The 19,688-nt window shown below is 49.0% G+C and overlaps 1 protein-coding gene and 2 long non-coding RNA genes across 3 annotated transcripts in view; 2 read left to right on the forward strand and 1 right to left on the reverse strand.

The window, feature by feature from the left end:
• Window positions 1–19,688, forward strand: part of SLIT3 (slit guidance ligand 3) — a 572,835-nt gene that overhangs the window by 245,984 nt on the left and 307,163 nt on the right. The gene's annotated exons all lie outside the window — the stretch shown is intronic.
• LOC140688425 (uncharacterized) lies at window positions 1,005–15,024 on the reverse strand. Its single transcript, XR_012063113.1, has 4 exons — window positions 14,687–15,024; window positions 13,642–13,756; window positions 5,216–5,787; window positions 1,005–1,178 (listed from the first exon to the last, which is right to left on the reverse strand). It is a non-coding gene; the product is annotated as an uncharacterized lncRNA (long non-coding RNA).
• Window positions 13,930–17,969, forward strand: LOC140688424 (uncharacterized). Its single transcript, XR_012063112.1, has 6 exons — window positions 13,930–14,502; window positions 14,630–14,774; window positions 14,928–15,057; window positions 15,532–16,267; window positions 16,985–17,113; window positions 17,777–17,969. It is a non-coding gene; the product is annotated as an uncharacterized lncRNA (long non-coding RNA).

Below are 19,688 nucleotides of genomic sequence, written 5' to 3' on the forward strand. Positions count from 1 at the left end.
CAATTTGTAGAGCAGAAAATCATGGCAGAGATGGGAAGGAATTCATCTCAGGTCACCCGAGTCCTCAGGAGCAGAGGGAGGATGTGAGGTCCTCTACACTGTCCTGAAGCTGACAAGTGGCCCTCTGGCGCGCACGACCCCCAGGTAAGAATAGATCCTATTGTAGGTGATTGTTTCAGTTCCTTGAGCTCTGAAGCCCCAGGATTCTACATTTTCCCCCCTAAGTCCTAAGAACTAAACACTGGGGGAAGTGATCCATGGTGTTTTCAAGGCTTTTATGCATCAGAGGTGGTCCCCAAAACTTAGAATTTGAAGGAGATTTGGGGTCCCGACTCAGAAGAGCAAGGCACCTCTGTGCTTTGTGTCTGTCTGAAAAATGAATGCTTTCTCATCGTAGTTTCTAACCAGAGGCAGCCTCCTTTCAAGGCAAGGGGAGGTAGCCCATCTCGGCTTGGGCAGGTCAGTAATGTGACGAGATAAAGGGCAGTTTCTTAATGAAAACCACTCTGCCTCCTGCCAGCAAAGGAGTTTTCTTAGTGCATTTCAAGTCCGCTAACACCTCTTCCCAGATCAATGGCTTTTCATAAATGCACCAGGAGATCTTTGAACCGCTAATGCTTCAGGGGCTGTTTAGGTTTGGAGTCAAACTGTTTAATGTAACTCTCCTCCAAGTCTGGCTCTATTGAAAGGTCTCAGGAAACAAGGCGGAGGGATGTATAAAAAGCAGAACCGCCATGGCCAAGTGACGTCCCCCCCGCCTCGGCCTCCTGTTTATACAAGCAAATTGGACCAGGCTGATTACTTTCAGGAGGGGAAGGGAGGAACGAAATGACATGTGAGTCCTGGTGGAGAGTTGAATGAAAAGGAATCAGATGAAAGGTACCTTTTGATTAGAATTGGAGCAATCATTTGCTCAGGAGGGGAGGATGCCATCCGTCGGCTTCCTCCACAGACTGAGCACCACAATGACAACTGCATCTTGCCTGGGAGGTGTGGGCCCGGCTTCCCACGTCCCTGGGAAAGCGAGTGCTGTTTGGTTGAAACACTGGCTCAAACACTTAAGCTAAAGGAAGGATGTTTTTCAGAAGGTAAATGACTGTGCGCATCCAAGAGATGCTACACCAAAGGGCAGAGCTTCTTCCGCCCAAAGCTGCTCCCACACTCACTTTCCCACAGAGCTATGGGTGAAAAGGAAAGGAAAGTATCAATGACCACTGGCATTTGCGGAAGGCGCCCCCTGCAGGTCCAGTGTTATGTCTTTACCTCATCTTAACCTCGCAGCCACCCTCCAAGGTGGAACCCCTACCACTGTTAACTCCACTTTCAGGCGGGGAACCTGGACCTCAGGGCAGATAAGCATCTTGACCAATGTCACCTCCACTTGGATGGGGACCTCAATGACCCCTTCCCTCTACCCACCCAACTATGTCTGTCTCCCACATGAATGTGATGCACTGTCATCGAATGTCGAGCTCGTCCAATCCGAAAGACGTGTGACTTGCTTAACTCATTTTTCCCCTTATTTAGACTTCAAGCCTTTTGAGAGCAGGGACCACGTGGTCCTTTGATTTTGCCTCCCACCACAGTGCCTGGTACTGTACAGACCTGCTCCCTGTCCTTTATTCTTTAGAAGCTGATCGAAAAGAGGTTGGGGGTTTTGTGGGGTTTTTTGCTGATTATAAGATTAATCCAAGCTCACTGCCTGAAATACTGGAGTAGGCGTTAAAATTATATAAAGATTAAAAACAAAAAAAGAAACCACCAGAGGTTAACAGTCATTCACATTTTGGTACATAGCCCTCTACTCTTTTCCTGTCTGCATGTAGACGTACATTATACTTTAAGTAAGATTCCACTATTTGTAGCCTGATATTTTGCTAACAGTAGGTCATGGTCATCTTCCCACATCAACAACCATAGATCTTTGGCAGTCTGTATGTTATAACCTTGCACAGTGTTCCACTGTGTGGTTGTGTCAGAATTCACTTAATCCTCAGCCGATGGACTCTGGTGGCCCCTGATACTTGCTTGTCTCTGCAAAGATGTAGGAAACACTCCCACACTTACGACTTGGTGTCTGTGTCTTTCAATCCCGTTCTCTGCTCCATTTCTTGAAAACTTGAAACTTGGTTGGATTACGGTTCTTCTAGAAATGGCGAAGCATATGTGTTGTCTGTTTCAGGATGCCTCCAAGATTGATATGGTTCATTTTTTTAATACGAAAATCTGGCTGTGGCATGCCCCTAAGTAGGAGTCACCAGTGCCCACTCCTGAGTCAGTCCGTCACATTCTAGCCTCCTCCCCGATGAGCACTCTCTCCCTGGAGTCACCACAATGTGGGTCTTGGAGCCTTTTCCGTAGAAGACTGGTCTATGAAATTGCTGTGGACAGCCAACAAACCCGGGGTCAAAGGTTAATGAATGCCAGCAAGAGCATGCGGAGAGGAGGCAGGCTGGGGCCCTGGGGGTTTGGGGCCTGAGCCACTCCCCTTTGAAGTTCATGGGTCCACTGCACCCTGAGGAGTGACAGGTGGCTGTCGCTATGCTGGGACCAGGCAGGTGTGAAGGTGGAGCTGTGGGAGAGTGCAGGCCCCAGGTGCCCTATTTATTATTTTTCATCAGCCAAATGAAAGCAGTTTTTAGATTTAGATCTTTTTTGATGAGCTGTCACCATGGTGATGGAATTGGAAATTCTTTTTCTGAAACATTGCTGTTAAACCATTTGTCGAACTATTTGCATACCATGACTCCAGGAGGCCCCAAGAGCTGTGTGCTTCCCTCCCTGTGAAGAAGAGAGTTAATCTCAGCCATCTCTTGGATTCTTTACTGCAGAGAGGTCCAGGCTTCGATATGCTTGGTCTCTACCCAGTGTGGGGTGAGGCTCCCAGATTCGCCACCACCCCTCCCACCAAAGGAGGTCATGAGAAAACAAGCGCAAAGAGAAGGAGAAAAGGAGAGTGAAGAATGTACCATCCAGGAAAGTGGTTTTGAGTCTTTCTTCTTCCTCCCTGGACCCACCTTGCCCATCAAATCTCCAAAATCCACCCCAGGGCAGAGATGTTGGAGGAGACGTGCATCATTGTGACCTTCCGGAATGAGCCGGGAACTAGGAGCCCAAGCTGCTGCCTCCGTGACTGGGCTGGAGCCATTTCTGAATTCACCTCTTTCCTTCCTTGAGTGACCTTGCAAGATTCCAGATGGAGTCAAGATAATTCTTTTTTAACTCCCTCTGTTAACGTTACTGATGACAGATCTGTGTTCAGAGAAGTCCCTGCTAAGCCTCCTTCTCTGGCTTTGGCCCCTCGAGACAAGGGCCTGCATTCGGAAACTTCCGACACTTTGCTCTGACTCCCACTCCCCTTCACACCTCTTCTCTAAAAAAGTGCCAGCCTCAATCACGACGCACAGTGACCTGATGAGAAGTCGTCTAATTTCACAAATTGTCTTCTAATTCGGTGAGATCTGGCAGTGTCTGGGGACGTCGGGAGTCACTGTGTCGCTCTGTGACACTGCGGCCATGTGAGGATGCCGTACCCTAGGTAGGAGTTGCTCAAGGCTGAAACCTCTGTCTTGGGTTCATGTCTTGTCTTTGTCTCTATTTTGTCTGCCCGTCCGCCCCATTACTCCGCCTCCCTTTAAAGACGAGCAGGGGGTGGTTTATTCTGGGCTGCTGTCAGTTGGCTCCTGGAGGACGTGGTGCCTGTGACAGCTTGGGCAAGGCACGGAGCCCAGGCTGTTGGTGTCACACTCCGTTCCCAGCGACAAACACTGCTGCTCGCCTCCCTGTCCAAATGTGATAACACGTATGTTCTCCCAGTTCTCTGCTGTTGCTCTGGAAACTGAAGCAGCAGCATGATCTAGAGCAGGATCATGAACTAGTCAACCCGAAAAGTCTCGCAAGCCACGCTGGCAGCTTCCGGCAGGAAACGTGTCTCCACTCCCACTGCCCAGTGAGGGGTTTTAGACCAATAACTTCCTCTCCCCAGTGGAAAAGGTTTGCTTCTTGAAATTAGAGCTTGTGTGTCTGCCCACAGCTCACGTTGGGGGCGGTGTAGTTAATTGGGAAAGCAGTCAAACTGGAGAATCTCCACCGAGTCCCAGCCCTGCTGCTTACTAGACAAGGCTCACAGGCAGCGCTCGGAAAATACAAGCTGTTACCCTATCTCTTCAAACGCTCCTCCACTCCCTCCCCGGGGTGGACTGGCCATCCCGGACACTCCTGATGCTAAGTCCCAGGGCTGCGTCCACACCCAGGGCCCTGCTCGGAGCTTACCTGCTCGATGACTCGTCACGTTCTTCGCCTTTCTGATCCTCCTATTGGTTGTTCGTAAAAGGAGAATAATTGTGCCTACCTCAGATCTGGGTGTTTTTTTTTTAAAGGCTTGTTTTGTTTTTGTTTGGGGGGTTGTAATTAGGTTTATTTATTTTTTTTAATGGAGATACTGAGGATTGAACCCAGGACTTCATGCATGCAAAGTTCGCACTCTTCCACTAAGTTATACCTTCCCCGCTGAAGCTGGTTTTGGAGGATGAATAAAATAGCGTGCATAAGGTCCACGGCTCGGGCCACACCCGGCATGACCTGCTGCTGGCAGAATCAGATTCCCCAACTTTTGGATATAACTGCTTCCTCAGGGAGAGAAAGGCCTTTCCCTTTGCCTCAGTTGAGTTCTTCACCCCTTTCTGAAGGTGCACCTGCCCTTACGATACTTGCTCCCATCTGTCTGAAGAGATGGGCAAAGCGCAGGTAGAAAACTCAACCTCTGACCCCTCTACTCACACATTCTCACACCCACCCAAGCGTTATACCTTCAGTATGGTGGGGGGAGCCCGAGGGTTTGGGGCAAAGAAGAAGGAAGGGCGGGGCTTATAGAAGACCGCAGTGAAAGCAGGGAGCAGGGTACGCAGAGAAGAGATGACAGAGGGTAGAAATAGGAGAGGATGGAGGGAGAGAGGGAGAGAGAGCTCTCCCAGTGAGCGTGGACTAGGTTCACACCTTCGGGGAGAGTTTATCGTAGCCTCTTCTCAATGCCAGCCGCCTGCAGCTAGAGGTCTAGAGCCATCTCTAAAGCCAGAGGATAAGGGTCTTTGAAAATCTTTACTCTTATCATCATTCATCTTTAAATGAAAATTCCATCCCCCTCCCCCCACTTTTTTTTCTAACAAAGAACAAACCACTTTTCACAGTAATGGAGGAAATGAAACCCCAAACCCACCGTGCAGAGGTGGTCCTCGCTCTGGACACCAGCACAGTGCCTCACGGAAGAGCTCACACCCGGTCCGGGCTCTCAGGGTCCCCGGCAGCCTGTTCTCTGCATCTGGACATTTGTGCAACTCCTCCCCAAACGATGGGCGTCCAGAGGGCTAAAAATGTGGCTGGTGTGACAGCACGTGACCAGATTAAGAAAAAATTCAGAAACACATGGGAGGCGCGCATGCCTCGATAGCGGAAGTTAGAGCTCCCGTTTCTGACGGTGCTTTCTTACGTGCAGAGAACATCACTTTAGCGTGGGCGTCACTAGCATTGCGAGCGTATGAACAGTTCAGCGCCTTTCCCCAAAAGGTGACACGTTGTTCGCTGGCCACCTGCTCACCTTTGGCTCGTTTGCTTGTGGAACACAGCAGAGCTTTAAGCCTGGACGAGGTGTGTTCTCTCTTGGTGCGCGGCTGTGTGGAAGCTCAGAGCACACACACTGTTGTTCCCTTGGTGTCGTGGCTCTCACTCCTCTCTGGGGGGTGTCAGGACACACGCTGGAGAATTGTCACCTCTGCACACCCAGCATTTCATCTAAAACAGTGAGGAGCCTGAAATCAGCCCCTCTATCTGCCTGTTACCCCAAATCTCATTACATCCAACGGGAAGCCTTTAGGTACAAGAAACAGAGATCGCTGACTCACGTAACTTCTCAACCTTTCATTGTTCTCCGCAAACATGAGAAATACACGGTAGGTATAAGCTCAGTCTGCAAACATCAGTATATATAACATTTTCTCATTCATGTTCACTTCCCACTTTTCCACAAAAGCTAAATCCCAGGCATTCTGGGTCCCTCCGCTCCCTTTGCAGGGGCTATGTCCAAGTCCCAGGGTGTTTAAATGGTGCCCACCCAGCACAAGGAAGGAGGTGATGGGCATCTAGTTCATGGAACTTATGTCTCTCTCCCTTGGATCCAATGAGACAACCCCTTCTCACTCAACTCGCTTCTCCCCTGTAATTCTCCAGGGCACAGGAAGCTATTCTGCTTCCCTGCCCCTTGGAGGCTCTGGAAAACTCTTGAAGGCTGTCTTTCAGGCAGTGTTGCCTGTCGCCACCATGAATCCATCACTCATCCAGTGCTGCTGCACCAGGACAGAGCCAAGGGAACTCTGAGAGTCCTTGCCGCCTCCCCTGCCTCCACCTGCTAGAGGGGTGGTGTCTGCTCGGACCTCAGCTTCTGTCCCCTTCAGCCCACCCAATTCCAGTCCTGGTCCTTGGCAGAGAGAGGTCAAGAAAGGAATCGCTCACCAAGTACCTGTCTGTGTCTCAGCTCCCTTCACCATCCTTTTAATATTTTCCCCTAGTGGAGAAATTTTTGGAGGAAGGAGGTTACTAATTCTGACTAATCAGGAATACCCTGAGTACCCGCAGGGTTTAGATCAGCACTGTCCAACAGAACGTTGTGATGACAGAAATTTCATGATGGTAGCCACAGCTGCACGTGACTCACGTGATCAATGGACCGAACATTTAATTTTAATTGACGTAAACTCAAGTAGCCACCTGTGGCTAGTGGCCACCCTACCGAACAGCACAGGTGTAAATTTTGCAAACTTATCAGCCAAGGATTTATGTCTTTGTTCGCTATGGTTGTGCTGTCTACTTGCGCACAAGAAATTGTTCACGGATTGGAGGGTGCAGCATGGAACACATCAGTTACCACTTCAAAATACTATTTCCACATCAATAAATAAAAAGCCGTGTTGGGCTGGTGGGATCAGTGGGCAGCCCAGAATCATTTATCCCTTAAACATTGCAGAAGATACTAAGGCACCTCTGAAGGCTAAGATGGGTTCCTGCAACTTGCTTTGGAAACCACTGAGCTAGTTATATCTAAAATCCTGTCTGACAGTCTAAGACGCAGACGTATAAATGAGGAAGTCATGGCTTCGAAGGGGTGGTGACTTGTCTTAAGCCTCACAGCGAATTTTTGTGAGAAAAATCTGCCATACCTTACCTTATTCAAAACTCTTTCTCTTATACTTTGTATCTTTCTGTAGGATTCTAACTTTGATGCTAGACTGTTCCATCTCCCCCCCAAGAAATAAATATTTCCTGGAGAAAGGCACTGTCTGTGGCAGGGCATCTACCAGTCAGCAATGGGGAGGACCAGCTCTTTACGCTGGCATTGTAGGATGGGAGTAGACACCTTGGACAAAACTGGTTCCCACAGCCGCCGCCCTCTCTGCTTCTCCTCCATCCTTCTCGTTCTCTTGGACACAAGTACCAGTCCCTACACTTGCCATGCATGCTTTTGGAGAAGCTAAGGACTTTATGAGTAAGGAAAACGCCTCACTCCTTCTCCAGCTTTTCGCAAGGAAGGAGGCTCTGTATATAAAGTCAGTTAAATTGAGCTGCTGCAACAAATGGATTTAACATAATATATAATGACTCGAACCGACTGAGGCTTATTTCTCTCTTATATAAAGTTCAAAATGGCTTTTCCTGGTGAGCGAGTGCTTTGTCTCTAAGTAATAACAAAGAGAGCCAGACTCCCTTAGGAGGCTCTGCCACCTTCAGCGGGAAGCATCCTAGGTTCCAGGCTGGGTTTGTCTGCAGCGTGGAGGACCGATTCTGGGAGATGTTACGGGCCAGGCCAGGCTCAGAGTTTCGTCTCACATCTTCTCACCAGAACTCAGTCACATGACCATGCCTAACGGCAAGGGAGGCTGGGAAATGTAATCTAGATCTGCTCCCAGGAAGACAAGGAAAGGGGTCTGTTGAACAACTGCCACCCTTCTAAGCCGGCATTTGGCAAACGTTCTCTGCAAAAGGCCAGATAGTAAATATTTCAGGCTTTACAGGCTGTGCTATCTCTGTTGCAAATACTCACCTCTGCCATTGCAGTATGCAAGTAGCCAGAAACAGTATGTAAACAAAATGGCATTATGGTGCTCCAACTCTTTTACAAAAACAGGCTGGGCCAGACTTAGCCTGAGGACTACAGTTTGCCAACCTCTGTTCTAGACCAGGTAAAGTATTTGTTCCCAAGCAAAACACAGAACAGGAACATTTTAGACTATTTGCAAAGAACTAAAAAAAGTATGAGTATTTTGTCTGAGTGCTGGAGGCAGCAAAAGAAAGTGGATCAAGAAGATATAAAAGGAGTCAGATGACTTATTTAATCTTTTACTGAAGAGAAATGTCTTCAGCTGTGCTTTGAAGGCAAGGAGGGTTAGCTACGAAGAGGAAGTTTATTAAAAATACAGATTTCCAGATTCCACCCTCAGTATCCGCGGGTTGCGTCCCCGGAAGTCTGCATTTTCGACACGCTTCCCCAGCTGGTTTTAAACAAATGGTAGAGGTGGTGGGTGATCACAATTTGAGAAGCACCACCAAGCCATGAGTTTTTCTGACTCTCATGGATGTAACCAGCTATGAGCCTTCAAGATTTGCAGATACTAACTAATATGTATATAAAATAGATAAACAACAAGTTCATACTGTATAGCACAGGGAACTATATTCAATATCTTGTACTAACTTACGGTGAAAAAGAATGTGAAAACGAATATAAGTATGTTCGTGTATGACTGAAACATGCTGTACACCAGAAATTGACACAGCATTGTAAACTACCTATACTTGAATAATATATATCATACATACAAAAAAAAAAAGGAGTACCTGAGAAATAAGATGCAGGGTTTGCACGATCCACTGACCTACGTAAGCCTAAGTTTTCTTTTTCCTCCAAGGAAGCTCTCAGAATGCAAGGTAATGGGAGTGATCTGATGGGTCTTTCTAATTTTAAGTGTGTTCACTTGCGACTCTTTTTAGTAACGAATTGTGCTCAGCACAACCCACAGTTAGATGAGGAGCAAGGAGCAGAGTCAAGACTTCAAACCAGACAACTGGCAGGCAGTCCGACTTCCTCTAGGCATCCCACCCATTGCTTCCCTCCCCTGGAAGACAGCAGCCCCCAGATCTGAGAAGGGACGGTGTGTGTGCGGCTGTGGGGAATGAGGTGACCTCGCTGGGTGACGCTGACTCTTGATGCCCCGTCACTTCTCTTCCCCTCCCCACGATGCGGCTCAGAGTTGTCTGAAACAGGTATCCCTGCCACCTGCTTCCCCTCCTTGGTCTGGGAGAGTCGTGCATGGCTGGGTGTCAACGCCTGGTGCTCCTGAGCACCCCAACAGAGAGAGGTAAAAATGCACTCCAGGTGACCTTGAGAAAGTCACCGCAGAGTGCCCAGGGAAGGGAGTCCCGTAAGGCCAGCCCGCCTGTTCACGCTCGCCTGTGCGAGCCCCTTGTTTTCCCCTGGACTCAGACAGTCGCCTGCCTGCCATCAGAGTGAGCAGGGATGTTTTTGATTCCCTTACGGACAGTGCTGCAAAGAACTGAGGAGTGAAGAGCAAATCAATACATGCATTTCCACAGTTCACCACCCAACTCAGAGATAAGGGGGAGAAAAGATGAATTACTCTCTGATTTCTTTCTCTAGGAGAGGATGACAGTCCTACGCTCAGGTCTGATATCTGGGCATTGGAATTTGCCCTTAGCTGAACTTTCTCCCGATCCCTCGTAGGTAAGACCCGGCAGCCCCCTCTCGGCTGTCTGTCTGCAGGCAGGGGTGGCCGGAGCCGAGCCCTGTGCTTCATTCAGCTCAGCAGCTCGGGCGGGATGGTGCTCAGGCAGATGAGCAACCCATCTTTCTGGAGAAGAAGGCAGCTTTATGTTTACTTCAGTGCCCTTTCTGGCAGCTCTCGATGAGTTTGGTCAAACGTATACATCCAGAAAATCCAAGATCAAAGGCTCCTCGCATTGCTTCATGCCCCTAATGCAGACAGGGGACAGCCCGCCCAGCGACTTCAGTGTTCATAGCGATCACCTTGGGAGCTCGTGGGTTACAGGGTACCCCCTCCCCGAGGTTCTGACTCAGGAGGCTGGGGTGGGGCCTGAGAACCTGCGTGTGCAGAAGCTTTCCAGGTGATTCTGATACAGCTGGTGTAAATGACGCAGGTCGTGCTGGGACAAGTGGTGGGGATACGGTACATACGGGGTTCAGAGGAGGGGGTGGTTGTTTGTGGAAGCGTTGTGGGTAGAACCATAACCTCACTCTGCAGTGAACTCTATATCAATCTTTTTTTTCCTTCCGAATTTTTTTCTAATTGAAGTTCGGTCGATTTACAATGTTGTGTCAATTTCTGGTGTACAGCGTAATGTTACAGTCATACATGTACATACATATGTACATTCCTTTTCATTTTCTTTTTTCATTTTACGTTACTACGAGATATTGAAAATAGTTCCCTGTGCTATACACAACACAAGTTCCCTTGTTGTTTATTTTAATATAGTAGTAGTTAAGGATCTGCAAATCTCGAGCTCCCAATTTATCCCTTCCCACCTCCTTTCCCCCCAGGAAACCATAAGTTTGTTTTCTGTGTCTGTGAGTCTGTGAAATCTAGCAGTCTTATCGGTCTTGCATTCAGGAAGGACTTGGCTTTGTCCAACTGGAATTTTCCTCCAGCTTAAGCCCATTTTCCTTTTTCTTTGATCCTCAGTGACTCCAGATTAATTTTCCAACTTCTCCTCACAGAAGCAAGTAAACTCAAGTAAAACTTTGGAGCTGCTTAAAGGTACTAAGCCACTCCTTGGGGTTTTCTTTTCTTTTCTTTTCTTTTCTTTTCTTTTCTTTTCTTTCTTTTCTTTTCTTTCCTTATCGACAAAATTCCTTGAGGACTTCCTCACAGGACGGATCATCCATGCCAACATGCCACCCTTCCTAGAGCTCCCATTGCAACACTCTTCTTGGAGGTCAACGGGAAGTTGGCCCCCGTGCAGTACAGAAGCATTCAGCTGACTCTGAGGAGCTGGCTGCCGAAGGTGTGCGGTTTGGCCTGCCCTTCCCAGCCCTGCTGCAAGCAAAGGCTGGCGTGAGTCTTAGGCATGTTCCCCAAGCTGCCAAGGTGGCTGCTTTCCTTTCCTTAAAAGCTTCCTTTGGTGAGTCTCCAGCATTGCCAGGTCTGTGCCTTTCCAGCCCCACTCCACGCCGTTGCTCTTCTTGGCTCTCCCCTGACTTTTCTGTGCTGGGGCTCCCCCGGGCCTGATGTAAGCTGGCTCATTAGGAAAGAGCAGAAGGGAAAGTCCCCAAAGAGTCTGGAATTGGGGCTGGGGGAGGAGGGATCGCAGCTGATGTCTGAAGCAGCTGATCTACCTCAAAGTGAGGACCACAGGCATCTCTAACTCAAATTAAGCCTGGACTGTATACACTGCAGACGTGTACGACGTTCTCGGGCGAAATTATGTGAACCGCAGATCCCTGGTGATGTTTAAAAGTAGACTGCAGGACAGGTCCCACAGAAGGTGCTGGAACCTTTAAGGAAGCTGCCATGGAGCAAACTTGAGTTTAGCAGCGACAGTTTACATCACAAGGGACAACGGAGGATGGTGACAGACAGACAGAGCTGGTTCAAACCCCACATTCGCTCTGTGACCCCAGACAGGTCGCGTATGCTCTCAAGGCATTAGTGGCCTTTAGTGGAAAAATGATGCTAACATCAGTAAATAATGTTTATGGAGCATTTGGGACGTTCTCAGCATCGCATAAAGTGCTTTATATAACTTTTAAATTGAAAAATCATACCAACTCTGTGAGGTGTATACTCTTACTTGTTCCATTTCACAGATGAAAAAATAGAGGTGCAGAGAAAGGTAGAATTGGAGTGACCTACTAACATGCTCTCGACCCTGTGCTAACATCCATCTCCTCTTTTACGAGGACTGAATGAGATGTGGGCGAGGAGCTCAGCACAGCTCGCGGGACACAGTGCCCAGTATTGAGAATCACATGTGATACATATGCTTCAGTGGGTGGGCTCATCCCAAATGAAGTAATTTCTCAATTTCTAGAAACAGATGCACTTAATGAAGACGGATATTAATTATGTTTTGCTGAACTCCCACATTACTGTGCCCTCTCCTAGGAAGGCTTTCTGGATCTATAAAATTCACCCCTCCTATAATCAGCATGATACCTTAGTTGCTAGCATTGTACGTACAAGCACTCGCTCCGTCTTGATTTCTGCAGCAGAAACGTTGCACTTCTGTGTGCACCCGTTTCTGTATTAGACCAGACTTCTTGGTGCAGTGGCTGTATTTACAGCTCTGCACCCACAGGACTCAATCAGGAGGCCCTGGCTTGCTAACTGGCTGGTTTTTCTTAGCCATTGCTCAGCGGGAGACCTGGGGGTTTGTTTTAGAGCCTGAGAACTCAACAGTTGAATCATCATCTTGGGATATCTGCAGCTCCAAACCTTGTGAAAACAGTTGCTGATTTGCTGGCTTCCGTGGTGGGCTGTTTGAGGGTCACTGGTCCTTGTGAGGCAGATGGAAGGGACGTGCCCAAGAGGGAAGAAAGAGGAAACGCAGAAGATGAGACAGGAAAAGCAAAAGAAAGAGAAGGAAAACAGCACAGAGAGACACGATTGTCACAGAAGTGTAGAATTTTTAAATTGGAAGATTCTTGGAGTGTATCTATTCAGTGTCTTCATTTCATCAGTAACGTTAGAAAGTTCCAGAGGGGTCATTACAACAGAGTTACACAGCTACAGGTCACATGTCATTGTGGGACAATCCTGGAGGCCACTTCGCTTCTGCCTGTCTGTGCATGGGGCACACATGGGTATCACCAAACTGCCTTTTGGAACCCCCTTGCTCACTGGCTCCTGGAACTCAGAAATCCAGACTCCCTTCGCAGAGGCCCCCACAGCATTAAACACACACCTGCAGGAGCTCTCCTACTGATCCAGGGTCACCAGGAACATGCCCTGCACCTGCCCTTGCAGGAGTGTTCTGTGCTGGACGTGGGAACAGCTGCACACAGTCACCTTGACAAGGATGGAGGGGTCGGGGGGCCAGAACTGCTTGTGTTTCATTCTTTCATAATATAGAGAAAACCGACACTGGGCCAAATATAGCAACTTGTAAAGGGTGTTGCTTTATTTTTGTTCTGTCATTGGTTTGCAGTTTATTTTTGAATGGATGTGTATCCTGCATCAATGACCAGGTTTTGCCTTCAGTCCTCCTGGAAGCTTTGTCCTGTAGCCTGCAGCCATCGCAGCCCTCTGAGGTTGCGTCTTCATCCTCCTGCGAATTCAGCTCCCCCTTCTCTGCCCAACTCCTCTTCCTGTGTACGGGGAACGCTATTTCCCAGCTCAGAGGAGCAAAAGCCAGCAGGCGTGTCCGCGGGAGGGAAGCTAGCTGGACGTAACTCTTGGCCGGTCCTTTTTCGTTTATCTGTCTTAGGCTTCAGCCAAAGGACAGCCCTGACTATTCCTGGTCTTCCTCCTCTCCCTATGTCACCATCCTCTCTCCCCAACCCAGACTCCAGATTTCCAGGCTCTCATCAAATTTATACTGACTTTCCACTCCATGTACCTGGGTATCCACACCATCGCCAGAAAATTCACTAAACACAGCGCGTGAGAGGAAGTATGTATAATGTATGCTGGTAGGTGATGCTTCAGGCACAATGATCTTGAATTGCTCAGTCCTGGTGAATGATGTCATAAAAAGTATGGTCAGTGCACGTGTGTGTCACAAAGCTTTGGGATGTAAAGAGTAAAAGACCATAACTGTCTTTCCTTCCTTCCTTCCTTCCTTCCTTCCCTCCCTCCTTCCTTCCTTCCTTCCTTCCTTCCTTCCTTCCTTCCTTCCTTCCCTCCCTCCTTCCTTCCTTCCTTCCTTCCTTCCTTCCTTCCTTCCTTCCTTCCTTCCTTCGTTAACAGAGCAGTCTCTGTGCTCCAGGCTCCACTGGCAGGCAGGCCTCTTGGTTTTGGTGTGGCACTTGATAAATCTTTACCTCTTTTCCTTCAACTACTCAATGCAAAAACCAGCACACGCTGGGCTTATAGTATGAACAAGACAGGCAGTTTCTCTTCTGATGGAGCTGACAGTCTAGGGGCAGCAACAAGAGCAAATAAGCAAATATAGAACTGAGATGCTCTGGGGTACACGGCATGAGAAAATAGGAAAGGAAAATGTGCAGAAGAGATAAGAGGCATTCGACTTTATTATTTGGAGGTCCGGGAAGGACATTTCGGGCAGAGACCTGAGCTGAGCAGGAGGAGCCAGCCAAGGAGCTGCCTCGGGCTCCGGCTGCCCAGGGCTACCTGCTCAGCCTCGCTTTCATTCCAAGTGAGTCCTCACCGCAGAACGGGTGGAGGTGAGAGGTCAAGCAGCTACTCAAAGTGGAGAAACCCAATCCTGGAGAGGAGTCGGCCCTTAATAAGCATCCAGGTAGTCCTCTGAACTTTGAAAAATGAAACCTGTGGTTGGGTCTCCCTGAGCAGGGGGATCGAGTTTCGGTTTTAATCACGAAACCAAAGAGATGTCCCTACCTGTGTCCCACTTTGCTACATTTCAGCTTACCCCCTGGAAGAGGGTTTCCTGTCTCAGCTCCTGGGGGCCACGGTGTGCTCACCTCGTACAGATCCTGGCTGCTCTAAAGATACTGCCCAGCGAACTGGCGTTGGACGGGCTCCTGAAGTGGATGGAAGCAGAGGCCCCAGGTGTTGTGTGGCAAAAAGCGTGTGGGCAGGGAGGACTGGCTGCAGGGGGTGCGAGAGTTCAGGCTTGTGGGCTGCGGCTCAGATTATGATGTCACAGAAGGATGGGATAAGTTTTGAGTCCAGGGGCATAAACACGTTTTTCCGTCTCCTTAGTTCCCATGCATCTGACAAAACTTCCATTATTCACAAGACGAAGCAACACCACGGGGAGATGGGCAGTGCCCGAGAAAGCTCCCGATCCATAGCTGATGTTTTAGGCACATGCTGTGTGCCAGACCCTGGGGTAAGCAGTTGACATACATTATGTGGCCTCACCCTCTTAAGATGTTACACAGTAAGTCACAGTGCTGTTCCCATTTTATGGATGCAAAAAGTGAGACTCAGGTTAAGGAATGTGCCCAGGGTCGTCCGGAGAGTAGGCAAGGGCCAGGATTTATCCCGGCTCTGACTTCAGAGCCTCTTATTTGTCACATTGTTGCTTCACCGCCTCTTCGTGTAGGCGCAGACCCGCCAGAGTGAGACAAATGGGAGGTGACCTACCTTCCTAAAGGCGTTTTCTGAAGTGATTTCTAAAGATATTTGATGCGGGCAACTTTCCAGAATTAGCTCAGTCGTTAGCCGTTTAATGGATGAATAAGTGGGGTGGGGGTGGGCAGCGGTGAGACGGAGAGACAGGGGTGGAGAATCATTTCCAAGGCTGGGTCCTTTCTTTATTTGACTCCAGTAAATTTTAACGAGGCCCTTAATGAAATCCCAGTGCTTAGCAGAGCCTCCACGTTTACAAGTCACCGGCCCGGAGTGGAGGAAGGGAGCTGGGGATCCTGGCGCTGAGTTTCATCCGTCCAGGTGAGCCAGGCTGGCAAGAAGGAGCCCCAAGCTCTGAGTAGGACTCTCCTGCCCAGACGCAGCGGCGACACTGCCCCGGCCCCACCCCCTCAGGCCATCTGCTCCAGGTCAGTGGCTGCCAGTCAGTGAGACACTTGGAAGAAATCCTCAGATACAGTTATCACAGGTCCACAGAGCTTCGAGTCACTTGGCTTTGGAAACAGTACAAGACAGAAGTTTGGAAGGAGTATCTTGATGAACATCAAAATCCTTGTCTTATTTCTCAGTCCAGGAGATGCCCTTTCTCACAGCCCAAAAGCGGCTTCCACCACATGAAGAGTTACTGTTTACGTGAACTATTTAGTGGATAATAAATAATACTTAAAACATCTCAAAGTACAAAGAATAAAGAATGACAGTAAGACTGGTTTCTATCTTCTAACACTTAAAAAAAAATAATAAAAAGAAAGAAGAAAAAAAATTTTTCCCTGCCCTTGAATCCCCTATAAAGTGAAAGATGAAATTTTTATCAAAGTGGGTGGTGGCGTACATGGAGACTTCCCCGGAATCACATTCTTTATTTCCTACAACGCACTAAAAAGGAAAAAAAGGACCGTCTTGTGAAATGACAAAAACAGCTGCAGTCCATTTGCTGACAACAGCACCAGGTAACTGTTCAAGTGTGGTTGCGTTTCTTCCCTTCCCTTTGACCTGGTGTCCATAAGTAAAGATTTTAGGATGTGTAAAAACCCGAGCTCTGACAGTGGGTCCCCCCCCCCCCAGCAGTGGCTGTCTCGAGTGTGCTGGACAGTGCATTCCTCAGCCTCGTCTCCTCCAGGTCTGCAAGGCACCCCCCAAAGTCTGGCCCCGTTCTTTGCACAGCTTTCTTCTCCCTGAAACACCATCCTCGCCGAGCAGTGGTGGAGTCAGGCTGTCTTTTTGGTGGGTGGGTGTCACCTGGCCTGGAAGATAACAAACCAAAGGGTTAGCAGCTGGCCCGATCATAGGTCTTGTCATCCAGGGACCCACAGGCTTTGAAGACTTGACTGTGGTCACCTTACCAAGTAAAATCGTTTCCTAGTTCTGGCTCTTCTGCAAACCAGAGAGAGGTCATCTGGACTCAGGCACCCCTAAAACTCCATGCTTCCAGAAAGCTTGTAAGAGGCATTTTGGAACTGAATTCAGTGGTGTCATTTTTGGAACGCTGGAGCTGGGGCCAGGTTGGGGACTCTGGGCAGGGTCTGGAGCAGAGTGGCCTGGGAGCTGAGACAGGATTTGCTCATAGCTCTGGTCCACATGGACTTCGCATCTTCAGCGGGCTAAGCTTCCCTAAACCCTGTGTCTCTTTGTAGAAATAATTAGACTCGCATTTCTCCTCTCACCAGGTAATTGGGAGAATCAAGTGATACGGTAAATGTGAAGGAGCTTTATAAACTGTAAAGCGCTCTAAAAATAAAAGGCATTATGTTTGAATGGGTGTGACTCAGTCCACAAATTCAGTTCTGCAAACTCAGGTATGAATTTTCACCCACATCCTTTTTATCACCTTAATTTCACCTTCAAGTGAAATCTACGGTTGCTAAATTTAGCAACTAAAAATCCAGGACCCTCAGCACAGGGCTGTCCCTCCAAGCCACCAGGAGACTGTGGGAGGAATTGCTCGAGATCCACCCTGGGCCGTAGTTCCAGGGACTTGGGCAGTGTCAAAGGAAGGCAGAAACCAACCAAGTTACCTCTGGGACACATCCTGTTCTCTCCAGGTGGTATCGACAGGGCTAGCAGGTCTCTGTGGTCACATGGGCAATGTGAGGATTTTTTTTTTTTAACAGACTCACCTTTGGTCCTGTGTTTACTTAAACATACCACACAGCCCTTGCTTGCTGGGGCCATGCTAGACAGGAATCATGAGGCTGAGTCCTCTGCCTAAGCACCCAGCAGTCCTGACTTCAGTGTCAGTCTCTCTCTCTCTCTCTCTCTCTCTCACTCACTTGTTCTCTCCTTCTCGTAGTTGCCCTACCTTGCCTCCAGCCCGGGGATATTTCTCTCTTTCTATTGTGAGTAAAAGCCCCTCTCGACCTTGGCTTTCTCCAGTTCACTTTGCTCCTTCCTCCAAAGACCCTACGGGGTCACCTCTGAGCATCAACTTTTGGAATACCAAAGTCAGATTGTCTTTGCAGATGGCTTCTCCTCCCTCTCTGGAATGGACTAGTTCTAAAGGCATGAAGGCAAGACTGACTGGCTACTTGCTGGAGAAGAGAAGAGAGGAACGGAGAAAACTGATGGGAAAAGTGAATACAAATTAATCGTTCAAAATATATTCCAGCCGTAATTAAAATGGCGCTCCTTTGGCGTGCATTTAATTGCACCCCGCATCATGGCGTTTCCTGACTGGTCTTTGCTTGCTCTACACTTAGCATCGGGGGAGGGATGGGCACCGTTCTGTACCGCGTCTGCTAGCTGACCTGAAGTAGGTGCCCAACGAATGCTTGTTGAACTTGTTTTGGTGGCTTGTAGCCGCTTGGTGTGAAGCTGGGACGTGGCACTGGCTGCAGGTCTAACACTGTCTGGATCCTGGACACCTTTCAGGAAACTTGGCTGCCCTTGCTGACCACAGCAGAGCAAATACTCCTCCGTGGTTTACTGTGGATTTGTTCTGCCTCGGCGTGGGTAGCTCCGTGGGCTGGAGGAGCCGGCGCAGAAAGGCAAGGGATACACAAGATGCGACTTTGGCGAGGGGCCGGGGGAAGGTGTTTGCAAAGAGACCCCCTGTGTGACATTTGGCATCATTTCCAACTAATGATATCTTTCCGAGAGCTTGCAGGCCTTGTCAGCTGGCTCAACCAAGTTACGATCGCTCAGAGACACGGCTGCGTGGGTCTGGAAAGTGAATTAGCAGGCTGTGGGTCTCCGAAGTTAGCAGGAAAGTCCATGATGTAGCTGGAAATTTCAGGGGGAGGAAGACAGTGTTCTGTTTTGATACCTTTTGAGGCTCTTTCACACTTGCTTTGTGCTTTGTGTTCCAAGGCAGTCTCTGGTTCCTGGTTCCTCCTAACAAGAGCAGTAAATGTTGTTCATATTGCAGTGTCACCTGGGGTGCAGAAGCGTCGAGCTGCCTTTGCTCAGATTCCTGTCTCGACCACTTACCAGTATTGGTGACCTCCGGCAGGTTAGCTCATCCCTGAGCTTCAGCTTCCTCGTTAGTGAGACGCAGATCATAACAGCACGTACCTAAGTTCGCCGTGACGGGTGTGAAGGTCCCGTGAGAAAATGTGTAGCCGCGCTCGCTGCAGTGCCTGGTGTGTGACAAGGCGTGCTGAATGTTTGCTATTATTGTTTTTGGAGCCGTCCACCTATGAGACAAAGGAAAGGCAGGAAGATCTGCCCTTTTTCAGAAGGGACAACGAGCCCTAGAGAGGCTGGGTGGCTTGTCCAGACTTACCAGGGAAGCCCTCATAAAGACGTGGACCTGGCCAGGACCACAAGCTCAGTGGATTTCTCTGGCTCCTTCCAGATGCCAGCTCTCACTGTGATGACCTCTTTCCAAGCCTCTGTGTTCCTCTGTGCTCTTCCTTTTCCTGGGACATCCTTCCAACCTCGCAGGTCCACAGCACAGATTATGTGCTCGCCCTAAAGCGAGTCACCCCTTTTGCCTTGTATTCTAGGAGTCAGGAGTTCCCTTTCTCCATGGGACCCAGAGTGTCTTCTAACTCACATCCAGCCAGAGATGATTTCTTTCCATCACAAAGAATTGATGCTTTGGCTTTTTAATCCCTGCCTTTCCTTGTGTGGGCTTTACCTAAGAGAAGAATGAAGTTATCCTCACTTTACTAAGAACCATATAGAGCTGGGAGCGCACGCCCGGCGTTGCAGCCTGATGACTGCCCTCTACCGACTAGCACCTAGGGGAAGTGGCTGGTTCTCCCGGGGCTGGGCCCCTTGAAGCCCAGCACCAGAACCTCCTGGCAGGCTGGCTGCGTGCAAGGAGGTCACTGTTGAGTGTCCCGTTAAGGCAACGGGGAAAGAAAAGGAGATTAGGAGGGAAGATTAATGTCCAAATTAACATCCAGAGGCGACTTCCTCTGATGGCTC

This window comes from Vicugna pacos, chromosome 22 (assembly GCF_048564905.1).
Source record: "Vicugna pacos chromosome 22, VicPac4, whole genome shotgun sequence".
In the NCBI taxonomy this organism is placed as follows: Eukaryota; Metazoa; Chordata; class Mammalia; order Artiodactyla; family Camelidae; genus Vicugna; species Vicugna pacos.